Consider the following 14,616-nt stretch of genomic DNA (forward strand, 5'->3'; position numbering starts at 1 on the left):
CCACATCCGTTTTAATAAAAGTTTAAAACTATTTTAATTATTATTTAAATAATAATATATAAATTAAATTAATAATAATTATTTTATTAAATAAAATAAAATTAATTCATAAATAATTAAGTAATAATTTTAAATTAATTAAATAATATTTATATATTAATTTAAAATATAATAAATTAAAAACTAAAAATTTAAAAAGAAAAAACTTCATGATGTACCACATCCGTTTTAATAAATTTTTAAAAACTATTTTATTATTTAAATAATAATACATAAATTAAATTAATAATAATTATTTTATTAAATAAAATAAAATTAATTTATAATTAATTAAATAATAATTTTAAAAAAATTAAATAATATTTATATATTAATTTAAAATATAATAAAATAAAAAACTAAAAACTTTAAAAAGAAAAAAACTTCACAGATGTTACCACATTCGTATCCATTTTAATAAATTTTTAAAAAGTATTTTAATTATTATTTAAAATAATAATACATAAATTAAATTAATAATAATTATTTTATTAAATAAAATAAAATTAATTTATAAATAATTAAGTAATAATTTTAAAAAAAAATTAAATAATATTTATATATTAATTTAAAAACTTAAAAAAAACTAAAAACTTAAAAAAAAAAAAAAACTAAACGGATGTGGGACATCCGTTCAAGAGAAAAAGAGAAGATATAGGATATTTTAAAATATAAAGGATAGTTTTGGAATTTAAAAAAAGTGTGGTGGTGCAGAGAGTAATGTGTGGTGGTGTAGGGAGTAACCCTCTCAGTTTAATCAACAATCTTTATCCATGTGTTTTATTGTTCTCTGATTGATATATTTTGTTAGTATTATGTATTAGTTGAGAGTTTTGTTTAGTCTTAAAAGATTGTTTTTTCTAAGTGTATGATTTTTTGAATACTTTTTATAAAAAGGTTAGAACATTCAAAATATTCTACTTCATAATTAATTCACCTTTTTTTTTATTTTAATTAGTAATTTGATCTTCATATTTATATTTTTAATTTATTTTGATCTTATATCACTAGTGTAGAAAAAACCTTTAATGTCATATCATGCATATAATGTTCGACCACCAAAATTCAACGTTAAAAATGATCGGTGACAGTTTCGTAAATAAAAAAAGGCTTAATAGTCTCTTTTGCCCCCAGTTATGCTCGATTGTGTCAATTAGGTCCCTTGTTTTAAAAAAAGTGTTTAGTTTGTCCTTAATTAGTAAATTTTGTGCTAACGTCGTCCCTTCCGTTAAAAAGAAACAAACAGAGTTAATGGTCTGATGATATGGCAGTACATAGTGGTAACATGTCATTTTTATGTTGTCTGCGTGGTGACGTGGTAAACAATTAGATGTTGAGGTGGATACTACACATTGGGTTATTCAAATTAGAGAAAAATTGAGTTAGGGCACAAGGCATTTTGATTTCTTCAGAGAACAAAGTTCATCACCTACATTGCGAACACAGTACAGTGGTGGATGTTGTTGATCTTGTTTGTCTTCTTCTTCTTTATGTTGTTGTTTAGGGTTTGGATTTGAGTGTTGTGTATTGACAGTAGTGTGGTTGTTTGTGGTTGGCGAAGTGGTTCGTGGTTGTTGTTGTCTCATTTTGGCGTTGGGTTTGAACTAACTATGTCTTTGAATCAAGGTTGTTCGTCTTGCTCATGGGGGAACTCTCGTGGTGGTTCATCCAGAGGATTCGTTGGAAGCCAAATATGCCATTGTGGGGAGGTTACTGTGTTGAGAGTGGCAAAAACAGTGAAGAACGAGGGGAAGCAATTCTGGGACTGCTCTAATTACGAGGTTTGTAGTTTAATTTTTTTGTTAAATTATTTTGGTGATTAATGAATTGTTTATGGTTGGATAATTTGAACAGCGGACAAGAAATGAAGAACTTTAGGATGTAATTACTTTAAATGGTGTAATGAAGATAATGTAGATGATGCTGGTAGTACTATTGCGAGTGAAAGAAGAAAGATTAATAGCCTGGAGAAATCTGTTATGGGTTGTCAGAAAAGGGAGAAAATGTTAATATGGATGCTATGGTTTATGGGGTTCATTAACATCATCTTTGTTTGTATTTTGTTTAAAAATCCATGACGTGTTGTATTACAAAGTTGTTGTTAACAGCACATTGGCTATATTGTAATGTGATGTTTTGAAATGAATGAGAAATGTCAATTTTTGCATATGAATTTGTGGTTTCTATATACATTTGGTCTGCTATTCTTGTGAATAATAAAATGACAAAAAAAATTGTGGTTGAAATGCGCAATGAGTACAGAACATAAGCACATTAAAGTTTAGATTGAAATCAGAAACTCATCACAAAATTAATCATGATTACAAGTCATTTATATTGAACTTGAAATGCACAATGAATATACATCAGGTACAAGTTGACAATAAAATCACAAAGTGGAATTGAATGCAAACATAAAGCTAAATATCAGTGTGAAGTGGATGATCTCTGTGGAGATAACCATCCTAATGGCCATTGCCAAGTTTCTTGTAGTTCCCAATCTAAAGAAATCAATTATATGGGAAATCAAGGATGGAAAAATTTCTTTAATAACCATTTTCCTAATCCTTCTAATGAAGGGCGGAGACAAGTTCAAGGAGTTTCTAGTAGTAGAAATTCGTATCAAGTGTAAGACATGTGTGAAATGAATATACCTTTTTAAGTTATTATTATATTTTACAGTATTGCATGGTGGATTTTGGTGTGTTGTTGAATGAGGAAAATGTGATGGAAGTGATTAAGAAATTAATTTATTTTAGTTTTATTTAAATTCTCAAAATTACTTAAGGTATGGTTTATATGTTGATGTTTGTATTATGCTATCAACTACATGGCCTTGGTGGTTATTTGAAAGTATGAGAAAGTGTTGGGCCGTGCTGGATCCTCCTTGTGACGTGAGCTGTGAGAGGGTGCCTTTCGTTTTGCATGGATTAGGAAGAGGGGTTGTAGAGCGGAGGGCGTTCCTCTTTGATTTAGTCCAAGATAGGAAACATTGGAGGCACATAATTATCATTAAAATCATACACCCATAACCATGAATGAATAAGTTATATTAGGAAAACGGTATAGACTAGAAAAGGAAACTTTAGGGGGAGTTTTAAAGTGGAATATCTGGAGTAATGAAGAGAGAATCTCGGGTCATTGGTGAGCGCTTAGGGTAAGTGAGTTATGGGTAGTATATATTAGGTTAGAACCTGGGGAAAAGAGTGGAAAGGAAATCCTATCAGATAATCCTTAAGAAAACTGAAAGAGAGGAGTTGTTTTGGAAGTAGGAAATTTTATAAAAAGCATGCCAGAGATATATGTATGTATGGGGGGTTATCGTGATTGTAGAATAAGTATTGGGGTAGGAATTTAGAATTTATTTGGCGTGGGTTGAATTCAGTTAAACGAAGAGTTTTCCTTACATGCATTAAGATACTGGAGTTAGAAAAGAAAAGAAAAGAAAAAAATAATATGAAGAAGGTTAGAAACGTGAGGATTCTAGGGTTGGTTTTTAAGAGCGAGGGACCGCGTGGGTCCCACATTATGTTAATTGGAAGTAAGCCTTCCTTTAGGATTGTAGCTTTTGTTTTCTCTGTATTCAATTATAAAGTGAGTGAGGTGAGTAATGAAACTTTGGGCAGGGTAGGAAATTAATTTTCCTGGTCTGTTTTGTTACGAGGGAAGCGTAGTTGGAAAGTGGGTCCCATGGAGCATGTAAGTGGGAATGAATGAATGGTTTTTTTTTTATACATACGAGGTACTGAAGAGTGGCGTGTTTCTTTATTATTTACTTAAGTTTTTTTTTTGTGGCTGAGGTAGTAGATTTGTGTATCTATTTTCTTTTATTCTTTTCTAGCTCGTGTGAGACAGAATCAGTAAGCTTAATTAGCTTTTTGTCTGTTTTACTTGAAGTTGATTGTGTTATTTAATTGAATTGAATAAGTATATTGGTGTAGTAGAATCTTGATGAGTTAACGTTTACTTTTTTGAGATTAAGTATGGAATAAATTGAGATTGTGTTGTGATTGGTGAGTTAATATATAGTATTGAGACTATGTATGAAATGTAACGAGAAAGACGTTATAAATCTTATGATTGGTGAACAACATATATTGTTCAAACTATGTATATTTTGATAATGGTGAGATAAATCTTATGATTTGTGGGGGAATGCATGATATTGAGAATGTGTATGGATTTCTGATGTGAATATGAAACTATGTTATTTTCTTGTACTGTGATCGATCATTGATGAACTTTTCGTACTACGCTACGTTAAGAATGTGATGAAGTCTCGTGTAGAGACAAAGATTTGAGTGTCACTTTCCTTTCCGCGGGGAGGTGGATGTCTCGCCCAAATGACTTCGGTTCGTGTTGAGTATAATGCACTGGTATGCGTAGTGTTAGTGTTTTTATGCATTAGTTCTTCAGAAGTCGGGGAGATAGGTCGAAAGTCGCGATAGAAGACGATTCGAATCGTCCTATTTTGCGAAAAAGGTTATGACGACACAGTAGAAAGAAATGACATTGGGTCATGAATGGTGTGGCTGTGATGTTAATGTTGTGATGAACTATGTTTATGAATATATTATTATGTGTTTAGATAATTATTGAATATTGTATGTTATGATATTTCTGGTTGTGATCTCCGCCTACGATGATCGTACTTGAATATCATAACATACAATATTCAATAATTATTTAAACACATAATAATATATTCATAAACATATTTCATCACACCATTAACATCACAGCCACACCATTCATGACCCAATGTCGTTTCCTTCTACTATGTCGTAATAACCTGTTTCACAAAACAAAGAGATTCAAGTCGTCTTCCATCGCGACTTCCGACCTATCTCCCCGACTTCTCAAGAACTAATGCGTAAAAACATCACCAGTACGCCACTGGTGCACTATACGCAACACGAGCCAAAGTCATTTGAGCGAGACGTCCACTTGCCGACGTAGAGGGAACTGACACTCGAATCTCTATCTCTACATGAGACTCCATCACATTCTTAGCGCAGTACGGAAAGATCATCCATAACCGGTCACAGTACAAGGAAATAACATAGTTTCATATTCACATAAAAAATCCATACACATTCTCAATATCATGAATTCCCCCACAAATCATAGGATTTATCTCACAATTATCAAACTATACATCCTAGCTCGCCACCAAGTACTCCAGTAGAGAGAAATCGTGTTTGGGTTCCCAAAGATGTTGAACCACTTCTGCTTTAGGGTTAAATAAGTCAATTCTGCCATGTCAGCGAAAGTGGCGCTCAGTTTGCGCTCCAGCGTGCGTTAGTGAGGAAATGACACTCAAGCGCCCCTGTGCAGTGGGCGTCTGGGCGCGACCCAGTCAAACTCAGAAGCTGGTGCATTGACACTCAAGCGCCCATGGAAAAAAGGCGCCTAGGCTGCTTCAGCAAAATTCTGGTTCTTCATTTTTGTTATTTTTCTTGCTTTCCTTGGGTTCAGTGTCTTCATTTGATGCATAGACTTCTTCCAACTACTTTAAGCACATAAGAACAGGGATTAATGATCAAAATATCTCATTAAAGCTTAAGGTGCCACCACTTAACAAACTAAAAGAAAACTCGGACTTACAAGGCAATAAGCTTATAAAGAGTTGATATTTCGTCTTAATTCAACACTGAAATAATGGTAAACTATGCCACTTTCAACGTCCTCAGAAGCAGCCAATGCATGAGCCAGTCATAGATGAAAATGATGACATGGCTGAAGCGAAGGATGATCCTCTAACAAAGGACCAGTAGAATTGTACTGATATTTGAGAGTATTTGGCCTCAAATGCCATCTGCCGGTATATATCACATTAAATGATGAACTGAAGGTCATTGAGGGAGACAGGATGTTGAATATTTCCATCCTTCAACTATGGTGCATGTAAGATAGTCAATTTTGTCTTCCATATTAGTTATGTTTAGATTCTTAGTTTCTAACAACTTAACTTTGTTGTTTTAGGTACATGAACACAATTATTGTGGACCAAGGTCGGTCTTCCATGTACGTATTTGTTGAACCTCAGACCATTCAACCTTCTAATAACATAGTTGAGACCAAACAAAATTATTTGCAAACATGGATGACTGAGTCAAATAGAGACGTATACCTTATGCCATACATTAATGGGTATGGGTTGTTCAATATAAAATTTCATTAAAGTTAACTTAATTAGTTTACTAACTATTTATGATTCATGATAGGTCTCATTGGCAATTAATGGTCATCATTCCCAAACAATGCAAAATTCTATGGTTTTGTTCGCTGCATATGAGGATGAAAAATGACTTGAAAAACAAGCTTCAAGGTAAGTGTTTCTCTTTTTATGTTTGAAATTCATGTTGACTTTTAATTTTTATGATGGATATAGTTATATTAATATTACCTTGTGTTTTCAATGTAAATAGAGTTATGGGTAAACCCCGAGGTCAGTTAGTTCAAATCCTGTATCCAAAGGTTGTAAGTCATTTATAGTTCTTATTCATTTTGTATGTTATTGAATGATCTAAATAATTGACTTTATAGTTTGTCATTTTAGTGTAACACTAGTACAGTTAAAGGAATAGACATCGGTTATTTTCGGCCATAGACATCAGTTTAGAAACCGAGGCATATGCAGGCGAGGTAAAAGGTCAATAGGATTCGCCTCGAATCTCTTTAACCGAAGCAGTATCTAGGATTTGACTCGGTTCTCTTAGAACCGAGGTAGTATCAGTTCTTCCACCATGGACCTTTCCTTCACAAGCCTTCCATCGAACAGGTTTTGTGCGGGGTGCCCATCCCGCTGGGAGAGAACGGGATGAGGAGAAAGGGCAGCAGAGGGAAGCACCAGTCACCGACCACGTAAGGCCTCAAGTGGTGGCCGCGAATGCTAATGAACTTGTCCTAGACGATGTCGCCGGAGGTGAGGCGGTGGTAGAGATTGGAGAGGGCGATGTGGGGCTGTCGTTGAGGATCCTTTTGAGTAAGGGGATGTCTGAGGTGGTGACAACAACTGGAAAGCTCTTCCAGTTCAATACATCAGCGAACAACCCAGATGTTGTTCATCGAAAATCCGAAAACAGGGAGCCTTATCGTGTGTTCATCGAACAACCAGATGCTTTTTCATTTCACCAAAGGACAAAATCCCCCTTCAATCCCTTCATCGCCGACAAACAGCCCCAAGAAAAAAGAACCTTCTTTTCACAATCTAGCTCCAAACCACTTCAATTCTTCAATAGAGCCTCACTCGGTACCTTACAGAGGTGAATCCCCCAAGACCAACCAAGAGTTGCAACAAAAAACAAAACTTCAAGATCAAACAAAAAAAATCAAAAGCTAACACAAAAAATACTTCCCCTCTCCAAAGCTGCAAACTTTTATCGATTCAGATCAAGTCCAGCCAAACCCCACCACATGCGTCAATTAGAAAACAAAGGAAGGGGGCGATGGAGGAGGAGTGGAGGAGGGAGGAAGGGTTGGCGGTGGTTGATGAGAAGAACATACTGGACCAACAACAACAACAACACCAATGCGGATGAACATCAGCAACATCAGCGACGAAGACGACGGCGGCAGTGGTTGAGCCAGGGACGGTAGTGGGGCACCTGGAAGTGGGAACTGAGACAACGGGGGCGGTGGTGCAGTGGCGTGGCGGCGAAGCAAAGAGCAGTGGTGAACGGCGAGGCAGAGAGGTTTCGCGCAGAGACTTGGGAAGAAGAACAGTGAAAGTGAATAAAGTTTTGAACTTTAACCCTTGAACCCAACTATAGCCATCAATTATAAGAAAAAAACGAGGCATAAACCCTAATGTAGGCATCAGTTACAATAAAACCGAAGCATAAATGTGATACGACTTCGTTTAATCTACAACCGGTGCAATATTTCTCTTCGAAAAAGCAAATGTCTGATCTGCAGTTTAAAATATTATTTTTTAAGTGGTCACCACAGTGTTTTGCCTCAGTCTTTTAATCAACCGAGGCAGTATACTCTTTTAGACAGCGGGTTTAGAAGAACCGATGCATATAGTGTCTCTAAAATTACATTTCTGCCACCGCGTTTTTATACGTCTCGAGTTTTCAAAAAACTGAGGCGTAATAGGCGATTTAAAAACCCTATTTTTTACTAGTGTAACAAGCAGCTAGATATATGCGAGCCAGAGGCGCTCAACGCCCGTAGACGTCTGGTCCCTTATATCATACATCTCATATGGCGTCTGTTGTACGCAGATTCAACGTCTAATATGATGTTTGTGGGGGTAACGTCTGACGTCTATTGACGTCCCTTGTAGCAATTGACGTCCCATTGACGTCACCCAATATGACGTCCGGGAGGGATCATACGCCAAAAACCCAAAATAACAGACATTAAAAGCCTTTTCTACATTAGTGTTTTTTATTTAATTGAGTTATTTTTTTTGGAAAAAGACATTCAAAATTGAAATTAACACTAATTTAGTTTTCTAAATTTTAAAGTTCTAAATTTTAACACATGATATTTCTAAATAGTAAGTTTCTACTTTTGTAAAAAGACTCAATGCAATCAAAATTAAAATTAATATCACTTAGAACTCTCAAGTGTCAAGTGTCAAAATTAAGTGTCAAAATTAAGTGTCAAAATCTAAGTATGTGATATATTAAAATTTGAGTCATCTTCTATCTTAAAATATTTTTGGTTTTGACATGTGACATTTTCAAACTAAATAATTCATATTTTCACACATAACATTTTCAAACAGGTTAACGTAATAGAAAAAATAATAGAGTATTAATTGAATAAAAAAAATATAAAACTAAATTGAATCAAAGATTTAAATATAAAAATTAAACTACTAATTAAACTTTTAAATAAGGCCTATTTATGTTTTTATTTACTACAGTATATCAATAGTACTAATTTTCAAAATGGTTATTGGTTTTGTTTAACTTATCCAAATTTTATGGAAGACAAATCGTTTCTTCGATTAATTTCTTACATGTTTTTATTTTTAAGATCTATTTTAATTTAATTTTAAGTATTTTTTATTTGTTTAGATATTTTATATTACATTTAAATTTTACAACATAGATATTTTAATATTTGATACTAATTTAATTGTTAATATTTTCCTAAACAAATACAAATATTTTAATATTTACAAGTAATTTAAATATTTAATATGTATTTAATAAATATATACATTCTAATATTCTAAAATATTTAATTGCTATACAAATTATTATCTTATAAATAATATGACATGGAGGTCTTGTTGGGTTAAAGGTTAAGCGGGTCATGTCAAGAAGATTGAGTATAACTAGTCGGATCAAGTCGAAGGTCAAGCCGAGTTTGACCAATCGAAGATTGATCTGAGTTGGTTTTGGTTGATGGTCGATCGGGTCGGTCCAATCCAAAGGGCGTGTTGAGTTGACCTAGGCTGAAGGGTCAAGCGAAGTTGATTTGCATCAAAACTCGAACAAATTCAATCCTAACTAAAGGTCTAGCTCAGTGAACCAAACACATAAATTAGTCAAGGTCCAGGTGAAGCCGAGTCCGCTCAACACATGTCTAATAAATTTAATATCTAAGTATATTAAATTGATCTAATTGAATTGAATTGAATTAACAAAGTGGATTAAATCTAGATTTAATCCAATTTAAATTGAATTTTTTTAAAAATAAAAACTTAGTTGATGTAATTATTATGGATATAGATTAGTTAATAAGGATATATATATATATATATATATATTATAGATTCAATCAATTTTATTAGATTGATCTAAACTGATTTTTGAAAAATCCAATTCATATCTTCCCTTATTCATCAATTTTGACAGATTGAGAACAAAATCTACCAGAGAATACCTACACTACGAAAATAATATATTTTAAGAGGGGTTCTTTTTCGGCAGCTGCATAAACCGCCCGTAACAACTGAATATTTTTCGAGTTCATTCCCCTTCCTCGCGAGACTTCGTTCACTTTTCTCTATCGCAGTCACTGAACTCATTTTCTCCCAACCCCACCCCTTCCCCGCGCCATTTATTCACGAACCTTCATTCATATTTTTCTCCCTCAGCCTCTATGTACTCATTGTTTTTCCAATCATACTCCTTCCCCGCACCTTTTATTCACGTTTTTTGGACTTCAAATAGAGTTTGGAGTATTCGCGCTAGGAGCATGGCAAGGAGGAGGTTTTTGTCTCCTCCGTTTTGGGTTCAGATCATGGGATCTTCCGTAATCCTTCTAATTTCATCTAATTTCTTCAACGTTCGTAATTCCTTCTCAAATTCTTCTCATTTCTTCATCATCACTCTCTCTCTCAAGTAGGGTTTTCACTCTTCGCTTTCTCTTCTTCGCACTAATGGTCGCCACGCCTCCTTCCTTTTCCCCTCTCGCACCACCTGCGCCTCTCTCCTCCGCGAATTGCAGGTTCTCCACTAACTTCAGCTACACTATTTTTTAATCATTTTGTTATTAGTTATTAAAAATGTGACATTTTGTTTTTTACCTTTATTTTAGCTTTTTCATAAACATAGTCGTCTCTGACTATTAGGTTTTGAGAGAGAAAGAAATAAAAGCATCAGAGGTAGAGAAAAGGGGAAAACACTCTTCACACTCAGATCTGAGAGAACAAGCACCAGGGAACGATGGAGGTGGGAAACTAGAGAAAGAGGAAGTCACACACACTCTAAAAGGTATTGAATGAATTTCTGTAGATTTATAGTTTTTATATGAAACAATGGTAACTGATTTTTGGTTTTTGTTTACAATTTAACACTGACTAATCTGATTTGGTTAAAAGGTAAATAAAATTTGATTAAAGATTGTTTCACTGATGATTCTTTACCACCGCTTTGCCCTGGACTAATCTGTTTCCATTTTCAATTTGTACCTTTCTTTCCCTCTTTCATGATGAAAGTGTCTTCTTTTCCCACACACCAACCGTTCATTTCTTTGTAATTTTATGATTTGACCTCACCCCAAACTTATCTCCTAATAATTAAACTTATCTCCTAATAATTAAATGAAACAAAACATGTACAGGATTTTGATTGGAGACAGGAAAACATTAGGCTGTAATTAAGGAAAATTAGTTCCTTCTTTTGTGAGAAACATCCAAACACAGGGCTGCTATCTTCAAGGATAAAACCTTAATTTCCTCTTTATAAAAACTTAACGAAAATAGTAAGGAAGAAGGGAGGAGAGAAGGTTGGTCAGAGATAGGAAGAAGTAAGTAAAGAGGTTGGACAAAACTCTATAGATCTAGCCAAGTAAGACTTACCTTAGATCATGTAGAAGAATTGGAGCTGCTAATTTTCGCGAAAAAGAACAAAGGAATCCAGGTAGGGGAGCTAATCTTTGATTGAAATGTATGATTATCTGGTGATGTTTGGTTGAATATATGTTTCTGCTCATGTTGTTATTGCTATACGGTAGTTTCACTTCCAAATCTACACTTCATCATATCTTATATATCCTCTCTTACCATATGGGGGAAAGTTTGCCATGAGTGGTTGCCTTGAGTTATACCTGTTGTCAATCTTGGAGTATATAGAACAAGCTTGAATTTGGATGCCAATATTAATTAAGCTTTACGGCCTTTATGGTATAACGAATTATGTTTTTTTAGCCGAGAGTCTTGTTCACGAATATAAATTCTTAGTGGATTCAATTATTTATTAAACTACTTCCTTTTATGTATATGCTTTTGTGGAATCATTCCATTCATTGCAAGTTGTGTTTGATTAGTAAAGGATATATTGTTTTTATTAAACCATGCTTCACCTTTTAGGAAAAACATAGTGAATTGTGTGGAGTGACTGGATTAAATCACTTATTCCATTCCTTTTAATTATTTTAAAATCTGCAAGACACACTTTGCAGATAATTTTCAGTGCATGTTTCTTGCCAAAAACTACCTCTTCATCAATGAATTTTATTTAAGATGAGATGAAATTTCTTTTTTTTTAAACGTGAATGAATATATCATCTAATATAAAAATTAATTTTAATCTATCTGCAACTTTACTTTATTTTAGTGGGAAAACATTTTTCTCAGGATCATGCTGCAATTAGACCTGGTTAGGATGTTTCATGAAGTCAAAACCTTTGATCCATTCCATCTTAGGAAGACTATGACGTTGTAAAATGCTATAAGAAATTTAATCCTTTTATTTTATCTTATTTTCTTTGGATGCAATTTTAGTTGTTTTATTGGAAAGTTTAAGTTTTGGGGCAGTTCGCATTAAGAGCTATTACCCTTGATTACCATTGAAACATGACAGTACATAAACACAATAAAACTCAGGTTGAAAAGCAGATGGAGCAAGTGCAGATTAAACCAAATGTAGAAATCTGTCTCAATGATTTGAAGCTTGTTCTTGGACCAGAGTTGAAGATAGTTTATCCTTTGATTCTTAATTTCAGTGTAAGTGGATAATATTAGTTTGATGCAACACTTGGATTTTGAACCAGTTCAAACTGAACGACCAGGAGAGTTAATTGCTTACTACAAAATTGCACGTAAGAGTATTTTTCTGTTTTCCTGTTATGTGTTCTCTTTTTGAAAGGAATATTCAATTGATACATTTATCAGGTCATTACAAGTGGGCTTTAGATCAACTGTTCTACAAGCATAACACGTAATTATTTTATAGGCCTATTCTTACCATATTAACGTCCATATTTTGTTTTGTTCTTACCTTGTCTTTTTTGTTTTAAGGAGAAGAGAATTTGGGTCCGTGGAAGAATAAAGTTGCACAAGTAGATGTTACCATGGTGGTTGGGACATTGCAAATCGACATTATTGGGCCGTAAAAACTACAATGCTTCATTTTCATCGTGTTTTCAAATGACTGATGCTAATTTATTATGTATCTTCTCATCTCATTCCTGTTATATTTGACACTCTAGTATGTTGTTCATAGAATATCCATATATATTTCTTACAGTTTCACTTAGGTGTGTTTAATGGGAAGTAATCCTTGCTAGGATTCGATGGTCTCAAAAATGATAATAGCTTCCAGTCAACTTGGGTGTTCAGAGGAGATAATCACCATTGATGTTGTTCTTTCCGTCCAAGTAAATCTTTTTTCCCTAGTCATTGCTATTGTTTTGTAAACAAATTTCATACATTTTTGTTAAAATCTTTTATTATTTTGCTGAAATTGGGAAATGTTAAAATGAAATTTATCAGTATATCATCTCAAAAGTATAGTTAAACATTAATGTATAGAGTAGTTGACCTTAATTATATCATTATGTATAAGTTGTTTAAATTAATTGTCACTACATGTGTTCAAATTTTAGAGAGGCAGCTAAATTTGGCTTGAGCTATAATAACAAAGTTTCTGAATGAAGATAGATAATCTAAATGTACATAGATAATATAAAACATGAACAAGTTTGTTTCATTTTTTTATTGGATTGGCTTTCAAATCTAAAACCCATAAACAATTCAACTTAATAATTTAATTTCAGTTTTAGTTGGATTGATTGGTTTAGTGTTATGAAGTGATGCTATTTTTTTTTATTTTTGACAGGCCTATACAACCATGAGATTATGTTCTTCAAGCCTGCCACATTATCGTTTCTCCTTATGGCAACCATGTAATTATGAGGGTTTCGTTTTACACGGGTTTAATATTAGATTAGATAGTTTTATGTACAAATAATATATTAAATATTATTACATGATTTAATGTATGAAATGAATTTCATTTTGTTTGTTCAATTAAATATGTTCATTAAGAGAGTATATTGATTATAAATTGATTGAATAAGATCATAATACAGAAAAATTAATTGAATGTTAAATATAAATATATAATTTTATTTTTTATTTTTTAAAAATGATTTTCCGGCGGTTTTGAAAAACCTCAGGTAATTATCGGCGGTTTCGTGAAAATCCCTGTAAGTACCGGTGGTTTTGGGAACTCTTAGTGATTACTGGCGGTTTTTGTGAAAACCCCTACCAGTACCGGCGGTTTTTGTGAAAACCCCTGCTAGTACCGGCATTTTGAAAACTCCCGGAAATAACCGTTGGTAATTGTGACGCTGGTTTTCCCAATGGTTTTTGTAATCGTGGGAAACATATTTAGCGGGGGTTTTAACCCCGGTAATGAAAAAAAAAACCCCTGCTAAAATTGGACATTTTTGTAGTGCTAGTACGTAATAGATGTTTTTGTACCCGAGAGACCGAAGGATGTTTTCAAGAATAGTTAGTGTTTTGGTGTGAAATTTTGTGAAAATTCATGGTTATTCAATATTTGTATTCTGATACACAAATACAAAATAACCAAAATTATGTATTTTGATAACCATTTCTTTGACATACTTTTAATGACATTTTACTTAATTTTCATCTTTAAGAACTAAAACACATATAACACCGATGTTATAATTTCAATGCAATTAAATACATAGAACTTACACCGAAGATGCATAGAGCATCAAACAGCTTGTTATCAATAATTTTCATTCTGCTGGTTGTTTATATGAGTAATCAATTTGATTAAACGCTTACGTAACAAGTTTGTATCATAACAAATTATAAAAAGAACATAAATAAAATCGTACACTCTCTTGAAA

This window comes from Vigna angularis, chromosome 11 (genome assembly GCF_016808095.1).
Source record: "Vigna angularis cultivar LongXiaoDou No.4 chromosome 11, ASM1680809v1, whole genome shotgun sequence".
Classification (NCBI taxonomy): Eukaryota; Viridiplantae; Streptophyta; class Magnoliopsida; order Fabales; family Fabaceae; genus Vigna; species Vigna angularis.